At 35.4% G+C, this 13,060-nt stretch overlaps 1 protein-coding gene across 6 annotated transcripts in view; it reads right to left on the bottom strand.

The window, feature by feature from the left end:
* Nucleotides 1-13,060, bottom strand: part of SPATA17 (spermatogenesis associated 17) — a 223,884-nt gene that overhangs the window by 89,345 nt on the left and 121,479 nt on the right. Inside the window, exon 10 of one of the 6 annotated variants that reach the window (XR_009254330.1) lies at nucleotides 9,641-9,744. The exons of the other annotated variants lie outside the window; for them this stretch is intronic. The gene's annotated coding sequence lies outside the window, so the exon portion shown is untranslated. The remainder of the gene's footprint in view (nucleotides 1-9,640; nucleotides 9,745-13,060) is intronic. 6 annotated transcript variants of the gene reach the window in all.

Below are 13,060 nucleotides of genomic sequence, written 5' to 3'. Positions count from 1 at the left end.
GGCTCCAGGCTCCGAGCCATCGGCCCAGAGCCCGACGCGGGGCTCGAACTCACGGACCGCGAGATCGTGACCTGAGCCGAAGTCGGCCGCTTAACCGACTGCGCCACCCAGGCGCCCCTAAAAAATTAGAATTTAGAGAAGTACTAACGCATAGTGAAAGTAAAACATGGCTTGGAATCAGAATACCTGGATTCCACTTCAACCTCTGCCACTATCTCTGTTACCAACTTTTATGAATCTTCATGTCTCATTCAGCAAATGGAGATACCAAAACTTTTCTCACAGAATTTTTTATAAGTTTCAAATATTTTGGAAATATAGAAAAATTTTAACAAACTTATTAGTGATGCCAAGTAACTTACTTAAAATTTATTGTGTGAACAAAAACTTTCCTGATTTAAAAGTGGTATCCAAAAATGAAAAGGATGCCCAGTATAAAAAATTCTCATTGAAATGGGTTGTCTTCAAATATACTTTCCTTTTTTTATTGAGGTATAATTGACAAGCAAGGTTATATCAGTTTCAGATGTATAGTATAATTCAATATTTGTATATATTGTGAAATGATCATCACAGGTCTAGGTAATATCTGTCACCATACACAGTTACAGAATTTTTTTTCTTGTGATGAGAATTTTTTAAGATTCATTCTCTTAGCAACTTTCAAATATGCCATACAGTATTATAAATGATAGCATCATGCTGTACATTACATCCCAATAACTTACTTATTTTATAACTGGAATTTTGCACCCTTTTGACTCTCTCCACTCATTTCATCCACCTGCCGTCCGCCCCCTGTCTCTGGCAACCACCAATCTGTTCTCGGTTATCTATCAGAACTTTTTTTTTTTTTTTAAGATTTCACATATAAGTCAGATCATATGGTATTTGTCTCTGTCTGACTTATCTCAATTAGCATAATGCCTTCAAGGTCCATGCATGTTGTTGCAAATGGCAAGATTTCATTCTTGTTTATGGCTGAATTATATTCCATTGTATATACCACATATTCTTTTTCCATTCATCCACTGATGGACAAGACATTTCCATATCTTGGCTATTGTAAATAGTGTTGCAGTGAACATGGGGGTGAATAGGTTTTTCTGAGTTAGTGTTTTTGTTTTCTTCAAATAAATCCATAAGTGAATCTGCTGGATCATATGGTAGGGAGTTCTAGTTTTAATTTTTTGAGGAACTTCTACACTGTTTTCCACAGTGGCTGCACCAATTTACCAATTTGCATTCCCATCAACAGTACACAAGAGTCTCCTTTTGTCCACATCTTTGCCAACACTTATATCTTTCTGAGGGGTGTAAGGTGATACCTCCTTGTGGTTTTGATTTGCATGTCCCTGATGATTAGTGATGTCGAATATCTTTGCATATACCTGTTGCCCATCTGTATGCCTTCTTTGGAAAAATGTCTATATAAGTCCTCTGTCCGTTTTAAAATGAAACTGTTTCTTTTTGCTATTAAGTTGTATGAGTTCTTTATATGTTTTAAACCTTAACCTCTTATCAGATTCATAATTTGTAAATGTTGTCTCCCATTAAGTAGGTTGATTTTTCATTTTGTTGATGGGTTCTCTTGCTGTGTAGCTTTTTATTTTGATGTGGTTCCACTTGTTTATTTTTGCTCTTGCTGCCTTGGCTTTTGGTGTCAGATCCAATAAAATCATCCCTAAGTCCGAGGTCAAGGAACTCACTATGATTTTTTTCTAAGAGTATTAATTAAGGTTTCACGTCTTATATTCGAGTCTTTAATCCATTTTAAGTAAACTTTTTGTGTATGTTGTAAGACAGTAGTTCAGTTTCATTCTTTAACTCACCCAAATAACGAAGGCATCTTTGGCAGGGGTTACGAATAATGGGGCTTTTCAGTCACCCAGACCAGTATCCACATGTTAGCTTTGCCCTTGCCAGCTGTGTTCCCTTATGGATGTTACTTGACCTCTATATGAGATTTTACTTCCATCCAGGGTTGTTGTAAGGAATGAACAAGTAGAAGTAGCTTGTTGTCACAGCCACCATTATCATTATCATCATCATTCTTATTTTAATGTGTTACCATGATCAACATAAAAGATCAAAATTTTAAAATCCACATCTAAGATTTTGATGTAATGTGGTGAATTGTTAAAAAACCTCACCAGAACCCTCTGAAATAAGAGTAAAGAAAAAAAAATTATAAATCTACAAGAAGAAAGAGGACAGGAGAGGAGAAACAGCAGATTAAAATACCAACAAATTTTGGGCAGATGAAAAGCAGATAGACAATTCAAAACGACTGAAATCGCAGTTCCAGAAAAGGGAGAGGCTAAAGGGAAAGGTCAATGTTGCACAACCTTGGCCAGGCTCAGGGAGAAAAGCTACAGTTGTTGCAGAAGGTGAGAGTGAGGGATAAAACTGGAAACAGATTAAAAGTCTACGCAAGGAGTGATTAAATCCCCAGGTTCCTCTCCCAGTCCATGCATCCATGAGAAGAGTTTATTGTCAGAAACTTTACACTGGAGAGCTCTGGTCTCAGTGGGAGCAGGTGGCAGGCCAAGGGGGAAGCACCAAATGGGATATATGGGTTTTAAATCAGTGTCTACTCAGTGAACTCTTCCCTTGCTCATGTCTATGTGAACTGGCAGTGGGACTTAAACACTTCATCTGACTAATGCATCCTCTCAAAAGATCCTGGAAATGCCCAGAGAAACAACTTCAAATTTCGACATTTGAAGATTTCTTAATTAAAAGCCTATCAGTCAAAAAGCCACACTCACACACAACTACAGTTTCTAGTCTGATTTTTAGAGTCTCCTTTAATATGAATGTAAGAATGGATTACCAGTTGGGGGAAATACCAACATGAAAGACACATCTCCAAGCATAAAAGACTTTTATAAAAGATAATCTGGAGGAAAGAAATCTAATGAAGGAAACAGGAATATACTTCAAACACTTTTCATTAATGTAATCAAAGAAGATATGATACTAATGAAGTTGGAGTTTGATGCTTTTTTAAATAAAAGAAACATTTAGAGAAAAAGATCTAGGCAATAAAAAATACATATTATACAGTGAAGTGGAATATTCTGCTGAGAAGAATATTCTGAAATTCAGACTTTGGAAAAACAAAGTTGAAGTTCAACAGATTTATTGACCCTAACCATTTGTCAATATTTTCAGATATATATTACCTCATTTAATTAACACAAGAGAGGCTTTTTAATAAAATCTAAATTCAATTGAAAATTTGTTTCCTTGCCATTACGTTCATAAATTTGCTTTAAAAAGTAAGGGGAAACAAGCATTATTTCATCAGTTTTCACACTTCTCTATAATGTATTTTTAATGTTTGTTAATAAGCTGCTCTTTAATATTTTTCCTAATGAAAAATTCTTAGGAAAAATTTGTTTGAAATAAAAATAAACAGAACACAGAACTTGGAATCACACAAGATTACACAGGCATGTATTACATACGCTCCTGGGAAAAGAGCTCTCATATAAGACAGATTATGGTCCTTCCAGTACTAATTTGCACATGGGATGGACATCACATGCACAAAAATTAATGTGGCCCCAATGTCCCTGAGTATACAAAAGGGGTGCTGTGAGCCGGCTGCTGCACTTACACTTTTTATCACTTCTGAATTGCATTTTAATAGTACATTTTTCTTTTGTGTCTGAACAAAATTTGCTTTCTCAAGGGAATGGATGGCTGAGAAGACGAGGCTGAAAGACTAAGTACTTTCCTGTCCATGACTTAATTTTACTTTCATTCAGCCATAATGTTTCACTGAAGGAACGTGTATGCAAATTCTTAAGTGTATGTATGTATGTAGGTGCATATGTAGGTAACGTATTAAAAATATTTAGATGTTTATAAATATTTTTCAAATATTTAGCTTCAAATTAGGAATAAATTATTTAATTCTTAAATAGGACTTGCTCTGTAAAAGTATAAGTGGCTATGAAAACCCTAAAAACATCAATTTAGCTTATAATCAAACTTTTAGAAAATATCAATTACTTTTTGAAATGTTACCTTTTACCAATTTTAAACAGATATTCAGATGCACTTCTTGCTTGCAGTCATTTCTTTTCAATTGGATGAATAGCATAGTAAAGAAGATACAGGTTAGCCTATTATTTTTATAATCGCATCAAAGATTCAGATCTGGAATAAATTCTAAAATACATTGTGGACAAACAGTGGCTTTAAAGACACATCACTACCTGGACGTGTGGGCAGTTAGGGAAGAATCTGTAAGGAATCTCGGGAAGCAAAAATTAAAAACAGTCAATTAGCTTCAGGGAAAATGGGTCCCTGAGTATACTTACTATATTTTCCAAAAAAAGAAGACTAATGAATCATATATTTTTTCTGTCTGATAACTCCCTTTTATTACCCCTTTTTTATATTCCTACTATTGCCACTCACAATGCTAGGTTTTCCTCCAACTCATTTATTTCACTGCCAAATAACTGAAATCTACAAATTATGAACCCCTCTTGCCTATTGATTGAAGCCTATATTCTTCAGTCCATCTGCCAAGCTTCCTAGAATGCACTTGATCTGTCCATTTTCCATCATTCCTTATCTGCCATTCCACTGACGCCATTCTCCTTTCTTTCTTTCTTTCTGTCTTTCCATCCTAGGCAACCTAATTGTCCCAATCCAGGCCCACACTGATTCCTCTACTGTCCTAATATCCACTCATTAAACTAACATTCAATGAAGCTTTTATATACTAAGCACTTTGGAAAACATTGAGATAGAATGATGGAAGATGGACTATACCTAAAAGGAATTCTTGCCTAATGGCAGGGGGTAGAGAATAAGACAACACAGAATGTGTTAAGTTGTGTGATGGATGTATGCACAAGAGGTTACTAAGGTACAGAGGAAGGTTTACGTCTGCATGTGCATATGTGTTTGTAATATGCCAATGTGCATGCTTATGTCTTGGGGTTACTGGCAAGCAGTTGGGAGATGGGACATGGAAAAGTTATCTTTCCAGGCTCTGTTTGCCAGAGCTGAAAGACAAGTAGTCAAGTTAAGAAGTTGGTAAAAGCCAATTTAGACAGAAGAAACAATATATACAAAGATACAGAGGTGAGTTAGAACAGAAAAAGGAATTCCGAACTGAGAGGGTTCAACACAGCTGGAAATTGGGTTCTTTATAAAGGACACGAAGTAGATCATGGAGAGCCTTTTGGTAAGGATGACTGTACAGTAAATAAGAAGAATATGTACAGTTATATATTACAGATCTTTATAACTTGCAAAGCATTTGTTTTTATGTTTACATGTATATAATTTTTGACACTTGATAGGGGAGTTATGCAAGCTGCAATGGATTTTAGCTGGGTAAATCACCCCAAGACGACCATGGTGATAACAATTTATAGATACCAAGGTACATGCTTATGGAACAGGTCTCAAACACTGAACATGCCCTAGATCAGCCCTCCTAGTAAAATACTTGTATTAACACAAAGCAAGATAAAGGGATACTTTATTCAGGATAAAGGGACACTTTATTGCAAGTTAGGAATTTGGTTCCAGACCACAATGAATTCTCCAAGAGCTATGCAAAAGATGCAAATAAGATTGTGTGTGTGTGTGTGTGTGTGTGTGTGTGTGTGCGCGCGCCTAGGCCAGAGGTAAGAGAAATAGCAAAGCACAGCAAGGCAATATCTAACCTGAGTTTTAATAAATGGGTCAGACTTCATTAGACAGACACAGAAATTGAGAAGAGCATGCATTTCAGGGACTTGTATGAGTAGATGCTCAGAGGTAAAAGCCTGGAACACACATGTAGGGTCTTATAAATTATGTAGCTAATCTTCCCGGAAAATAGAAACAACACTTTTCATGGGGTGCATACCAGCTCCTATGAGAACAGGCTAAGCTTCAACAGTTTTATCTTACTTAAGGTCTATAGGAAATACTGTCTCAGTTACTTTATTCTTTCCTCACAGATACTATTGCCAAACTTGGGCTCATCATTGTGCTCTTGGCCAATCCTCTCTTTGAAACGCAGACTTGACCACAGCATTACAAAGGCTAATCAATACTGGGGATCAAGGAAAGGTAGCCTGTGACCACGTCTCATAGCTCTCTCTCTGTTGCTAAATCAGATGCCTTGAGATCCTTTCATTCCAAGACATGCCTGACATTTTTCACCTTTTACTGAAAACAATATTTTTTTTATAAATGAATTATAAGATAAATACAGGATTCTTACATAAGTGACTATCAATACATCCATTTTTTCATGTGGGAAAAGGAAATAAAAATACTTTTCCATCATCTCAGATCAGTTATAAAATGATTTAGTCTTCAAGTTTTTAAAATCTCCTACACTTCATAGACAAGAAAATGTAACGTAATGAGATGATAGCATAGCAAATAAGGTCTTATGAATTTTATTGACTTAATATTTGAGTAATTGAACTTCATATGTGCAAGCAGTAGTTTACTTCTAACTCTATGAAGAGTGACTTTACGGGGCGCCTGGGTGGCGCAGTCGGTTAAGCGTCCGACTTCAGCCAGGTCACGATCTCCCCGTCTGTGAGTTCGAGCCCCGCGTCAGGCTCTGGGCTGATGGCTCGGAGCCTGGAGCTTGTTTCCGATTCTGTGTCTCCCTCTCTCTCTGCCCCTCCCCTGTTCATGCTCTCTCTCTGTCCCAAAAATAAATAAAAAACGTTGAAAAAAAAAAATTTAAAAAAAAAAAAAAGAGTGACTTTACGATAATATTGTTTCTTAACCATGTACTACTGAGGTAAAAAATGACCAAAGACTCAGCAAATCAGTTATCGGTTTGGCCTTATATACTACACAGAGAGGGAGTCATGCCAATTATGTTTTCTCATAGCAATAATGGTTGCCATAAAAGTTTTCTCGTAGCAGAATTGTAGAATATGCTCAAAAGATCACAAGTTGTGTTAATGAAATCTTAGTTTATGAGCACCCCATCCCAATCATTAACAACACTGGTAGGACAGACACTCCCTAATGGGGATGCAGGAGTGAGTGCTGGAATTCATCCCAGGATCTTGGCTTAAAAGGCACATCTAAAATACTTTAAAAAAAAAAAAAGGAGCAAGGATTCAGAGCTTTGAAATGTTCAAAATAGAATAGTTATTTAGTTGGTGGTGAAGAAAATAAAATAGGAGGAAGGAAAAAAAAAACACTATGGGCTAATTAAAGGAAGGCATTTCCTTTAATTCCAGAGGGAATCCTCTGTAGTCTACAGAAGTTAATTTGACAAGCAAAGACACCTGGGTGTAAAAGTTTGGAGGGAGGTGATGAAAGAACTAAAAGATTAAACATGAATCAAGCAAATTGATTTAATCTAATAAACCAATCAACAAACAAATAGTTTTCATGTTATCTTAAAAGTACACCTGTTCAAAAATGATTCTATTAGACTTTAATATTATCATCATTATTATAACATAGAAAATACTAAACTTAATGTTTTGAGGGCTGAGTTATAACCAGTTCATTTCTGGTCTCATTATCAGATGACTCAGTTCTCATTAACTAATCATAGCTTTTTTTTTTTTTTTTTTAAAGATAAAGTATTTTGAAAAAACACACATAATTGGAAATATGCAAATTATTTTTGTCAATTATATTTGAAATAGGATGAGGTATGTTTTAGATTTGTAGTATGTATAATTAATAGCGAATATTGAATTAATATAATGAATAATGAATGTATATCATTTTGCAATATATGTAAGTGAAATTATGCTGTACCTTTTAAACTTATACAGTGCTATGTCAATTATGACTCCATACTGAATAATTTTAGCCCTTTTAAAACACTAACCAGGTTAACTGACTCAGGTATGATTCATAAAAAAGGTCCATAAAAAGCTGAATATTTTTCCTTTAGATACAGAATAATCTAAATTTTAGAATAAACTTAGCAAGTAAGTCTCTTTTTCATTACGTTCAATACGAGAAATAAAGGATTTTCACTGTATATATTAAGAATCCAAATTTCCAAATAAACTTAACATGTAACTCATTAATACCAACAGAAAGACCTCAAAACATAGTCTACTACTCTATTAAGATGTTTTAGTTGAGTCGAATTTTGGTTGAAGAGATGTTAATAAAATGAGCAACAAACTGGAATAGGAATTAAACAGACTTCGTTTCTGGATGAAGACAGCTTTCACTGAGATTTTAACGTAACCATAGCTCTAAGTGTTTAATACATAAAGTATTTTAAAATAAGAGTGGAATTCATAGTGGAAATTTAAAACTCATAAACTATTTAAGCAGCAATATCAATAGCACAGGTCTCTTCCCTAGGGTGGAGACAGAAATGTAATATTTAAAGGACTCAAATGGCAAGATTATCTGTTCAACTCGACAGTGAGCTTATATTGCAAGCTTCTAAATTTAAGTGGGAAGACATATTTTGCTCTTCTCCTTACATTTTTCTTGGCTTAAGAGGAATCAAATTCTTGGATATATTATTATTATTAACAATCTCAAGGCATGCTGATTCACTACCTTTATTAGAGCTATGTAACAACTTTTGGACATATGTTTTGCAGAGCTGACTTTTCTGTAGTTAATTGTGAAAAATCTTAAAAAAAAGAAAAAAATAACCTTGCTAAAAGATACTAAATTTAAATGTTCTAGCTAAGTAACATTTCACACAGGGTCTTCTTTTGGGCCATTTATATCAGATGTTTTAAACTAACAAAGGCACCAATATAGCTAAAAAGGATGAGCTCAGATATTTTAAGGACTTGTGTAATTGATATAAAAGAACATAGAAGTATGCATGTTAACCATAGTGAAATTAAAATTAAAAACTTACAAAAAACAGTTTTATTAAACTAAGTAAAAAACTAAATAAAAGCTAAGGGGGAAATAAGGCTATAGGAAACACTTGTACAAATTATTGTTGAGAAGGTCTAAGGAAAAAAATAAGCTGAAAATTTTTAAAAAATTGCTAAGGAAACTCAAATATTCTTTGTGGAGTAACATTCCAGAGTGGCATACTCTAGACTGTGGTCTCTGGAAGAGGGGATTCCGTGGCCAAGTATACTATCAGATCTAGGAAGCCAGGAGATCTCTATCTTGTTTATCGCTCTGTCCCCAATGCCTAATATAGTGTGCCTGGCACATATTAGGCATGCGATAATATTTGTTGAATGAATGAGTGAATAAGTTTGCAAAAGGCTATATATTATATTCTACTTCTTTGCGGTTGACACTAAATAAAAGTATATTTAAGACTGAGATGCCCTATAAATGCCAAAAAAAAAAAAAGTTTAACTGTTTTAACTATAACTTTTCCCCAAATTTATCTGATAGAAAATTCACTAACATCTTGCAGATTAGTGCTTTAAGAGACACAGTTTGGAAAATGCTATTGAAAGTAAGAGAAAGAAAAACAGAAGTATGGGTTTGCCTATTACCGGGAGTAATAGGAAAATGTTAATAAAGATCAAAGAGAAATCACAATTGAACTCACTTTCTTTTGTTTGACTTTTCTTTCAGTGAGAATAATTTTGGTGATCAGATAAAGACAAAACAAACAAGACTCAGTTCAAGCTCAAGTCAATATTAAAAAAAAAAAAAAAAAAAAAAAGAAAAACTTAACACCTACCATTTTTCAAGCATTGTGCTCAGTGTTCTGTGTAAGTCATGGGCTGTATTCTTGAGGAGCTTACCACCTAGAACAAGGGTCTCCAATATTTATATCCAGAAGGGCTAGGCGGGTAACACCAGTGAGTCAGACAAAAAAAATAAGAAGGTAAGCTTCAATTATTGCCATGTGAGACTGTGGGCCCACTGTTTCTAGATCATCTAGGTTTTATTTATTTATTTATTTATCATTTTTTTTTTTTTTACATTTATTTATTTTTTTGAGAGATAGAGACAGCATGAGCAGGGGAGGGGCAGAGAGAGAGGGAGACACAGAATCCGAAGCAGGCTCCAGGCTCTGCGCTGTCAGCACAGAGCCTGATGCGGGGCTCAAACCCACGACCCGTGAGATCATGACCTGAGCCGAAGTCGGACGCTTAACCAACTGAGCCATCCAGGCGCCCCAAGATCATCTAGGTTTTAATAAAAACTGGAAAATCTGGATTTAAAAAAAAATAATTACCATTTTTAATTACTTTTCCATTAATATAATTTTTAGAAAATTGTAGCATCCAAATATAACATACCTGGAGACTATGCAGCTCAGAAGCCATTAAATTTTGCAACCTCTGGTTTAAATTTTACATGTGTGCATCTAAGCATTTTCAATGATTTCAAGGTCTCTAACCAAATTATATCTCAAGTCACTGAGCCAACCTTTGGATTAAATCACCAAATCATTATCAGTTATTCTTAAGAAATTGTGACTGTACCAAAAATGTTACAAAATGAATTTAAAAGCAGAAGAATACAGATTCTACAATCCATAGGTGGCTTAATTTGGTGTTAATTTTCAGCACAATTCTAAAGTGTAATATTAAAATAAAATCCTAGAAAAGTGGTGACATATATATATGGCATAGACACATATGACCCTGGCACCATTTTATCTTAATAATTTAATATGTGTTTGTGTTGCCATATTTTAAATTAAAAATAAATATATTTTTAATAGAAATGTATATATTTGAATATTTTAATGTCTATATATATATTATTACACACACACACATATGTATATAAATTTAGAAACAGGTGTATATACATACAGACATATGTCACCATAGGTAAGAGTAAAATTTTAGACGTGATATGTCTGATCTTTGGCCAAGAATTTGTCTCATATGTCTGAGCTTTGGCCAAACTCTTTTATGATATCCTGAAGAATATGGGAGAAATAAGAATCACCTGATAGTTAAAGAAGAAAGTAAAGCTACCAATGAATGACTTCCCCATGGCCAAATCCAAAACATACTTTTAGTTCTCACTTGACTTGACTTCTACGTCAGGCTGTTCATCCAGTCCTTGTAGTGAATTTTCTTTACATCTGTAAAATATCTCTTTCTCCTCTTTGCTTTCCTAATTTCTTGACAGACTTACCATTTTCTGCCAATACCTTGAATTAATGACTCTTATCTTAGCCATAACTGTGCATTGAATCACCTGGGCATAATCACAAACACATCTGCCTACTGAGTCAAAATATCTGTGACTGGGGAAGGCACATGTATATAATTTTAAACCTCAAGGTGATGTAGATGAGCATCCTGACCGTAGTCCTAACATGAAAGCAACCCCCAGAAATTTGTACATTTCTCTCTCGATAGTTTCCCTCTAGCAGATTCTTCCACCACCAAGGTTTTAATTAATTCCTCTACAGTGATGATTTCTAAACCCTTATCTCTATATACAATGTTTTTCTTTAACTCAAGACCAGTATTTCCAAATGCTCACTAGGAATATCTATCTACCTAGATGCACAATAGGAATCTTAAAGAGCTGCCCCTAAATTAAGCTTATATCCAAAACCTCCATCCAATCAAACCTATAATTCTTATATAGACATGCTTCATTTTATTACACTTTGCTTTAGTGATCTATTCAGATATCGTGCTTTTTGCATACTGAAGCTTTGTGGCACCCTGTTTAGAGCAAGTCTATCAGCGCCATTTTTCTAACAGCATTTACTCATTTTGTGTCTCTGTAACACTTGGGCAATTACCACAATACATCACACTTTTTAACTATTATATTCATTATGATTACCTGTGATCAGTGATCTAGGATATTACTATTATAATTATTTGGGGGCACCATGAACTACACCCATATAAGACAGGGAACTTAGTGGATAAATATTCTGTGTGTTCTGACTGCCCCACCAAATTGGCATTCCCCCATCTCACCCTTTCCTCAGAACTCCCCTTTCCTAAGACACAAAAACACTGCAGTTAGGCCAGTTAACAACCCTATGGTGACCTCTAAGGTGTTGAAGTAAAAAGAACAGTCATATGTCTCTCACTTTAAATCAAAAGCTAGAAATGATAAAGTTTAATGAGGAAGGCATGTCAAAGACCAAGATAGGTCAAAAGGTAGGCCTCTTGCTCCAGACAAGACAGTTACCTAAGTCGTGAAAGCAAAGGAAAAGTCCTTGGAGGAAATTAAAAGTGCTACTCCAATGAATACACAAATGAGAAAGAAATGAAACAGCTTTATTGCTGACACGGAGAGTTTGAGTGGTCTGGATAGAAGATCGAGCCAGCCGCAGCATTCTCTTAGGCCAAAGCCCAATCCAGAGCAAGGCCCTGACTCTATTCAATCCTATGAGGGCAGAGAGAGGTAAGGAAGCTGAGGAAAAAAAAGTCTGAATCTAGCAGAGGTTGGCTCGTGAGGTTATGGAAAGAAGCCAATGACATAGATGTGTAAGGTGAAGCAGCTAAGTTCTGTTATAGAAGCTGCAGCAAGTTATCCAAAGATCTAGCTAAGATAATTAATTAAGGTGGCCCATACTAAACAACAGATTTTCTTTTTTTTTCAACTTTTTTTTTTTTTTTTTTAATTTTTGGGACAGAGAGAGACAGAGCATGAACGGGGGAGGGGCAGAGAGAGAGGGAGACACAGAATCGGAAACAGGCTTCAGGCTCCGAGCCATCAGCCCAGAGCCTGACGCGGGGCTCGAACTCACGGACCGCGAGATCATGACCTGGCTGAAGTCGGACGCTTAACCGACTGCGCCACCCAGGCGCCCCTAAACAACAGATTTTCAATGTAAACGAAATAGCCTTCGATTGGAAAAAGATGGCATCTCTAAGAATTTCGTAGCTGGAGAAGAGCCAATGCTTGGCTTCAAAACTTCAGAGGACAGGCTTACTTTATTGGTAGGGTCTAATACAGCTGGGGACTTTAAGTTGAAACCAATGTTTATTTACCATTCCAAAAATCGTAGGGCCCGTAAGAATTATGCTACGTCTACTCTACCTGTGTTCTGTAAATGAAACAACAAAGCCTGCATAGCACATCTGTTCACAACATTTAAGCCCACTGAATATTTAAGACCAATGTTAAGAACTACTGCTCAAAAAAAAAAAAAAAAAAAAAGATT

The sequence above is a fragment of the Neofelis nebulosa genome, chromosome 15 (assembly GCF_028018385.1).
Source record: "Neofelis nebulosa isolate mNeoNeb1 chromosome 15, mNeoNeb1.pri, whole genome shotgun sequence".
Lineage (NCBI taxonomy): Eukaryota > Metazoa > Chordata > Mammalia > Carnivora > Felidae > Neofelis > Neofelis nebulosa.
This window is presented reverse-complemented; position numbering and strand designations above follow the sequence as displayed.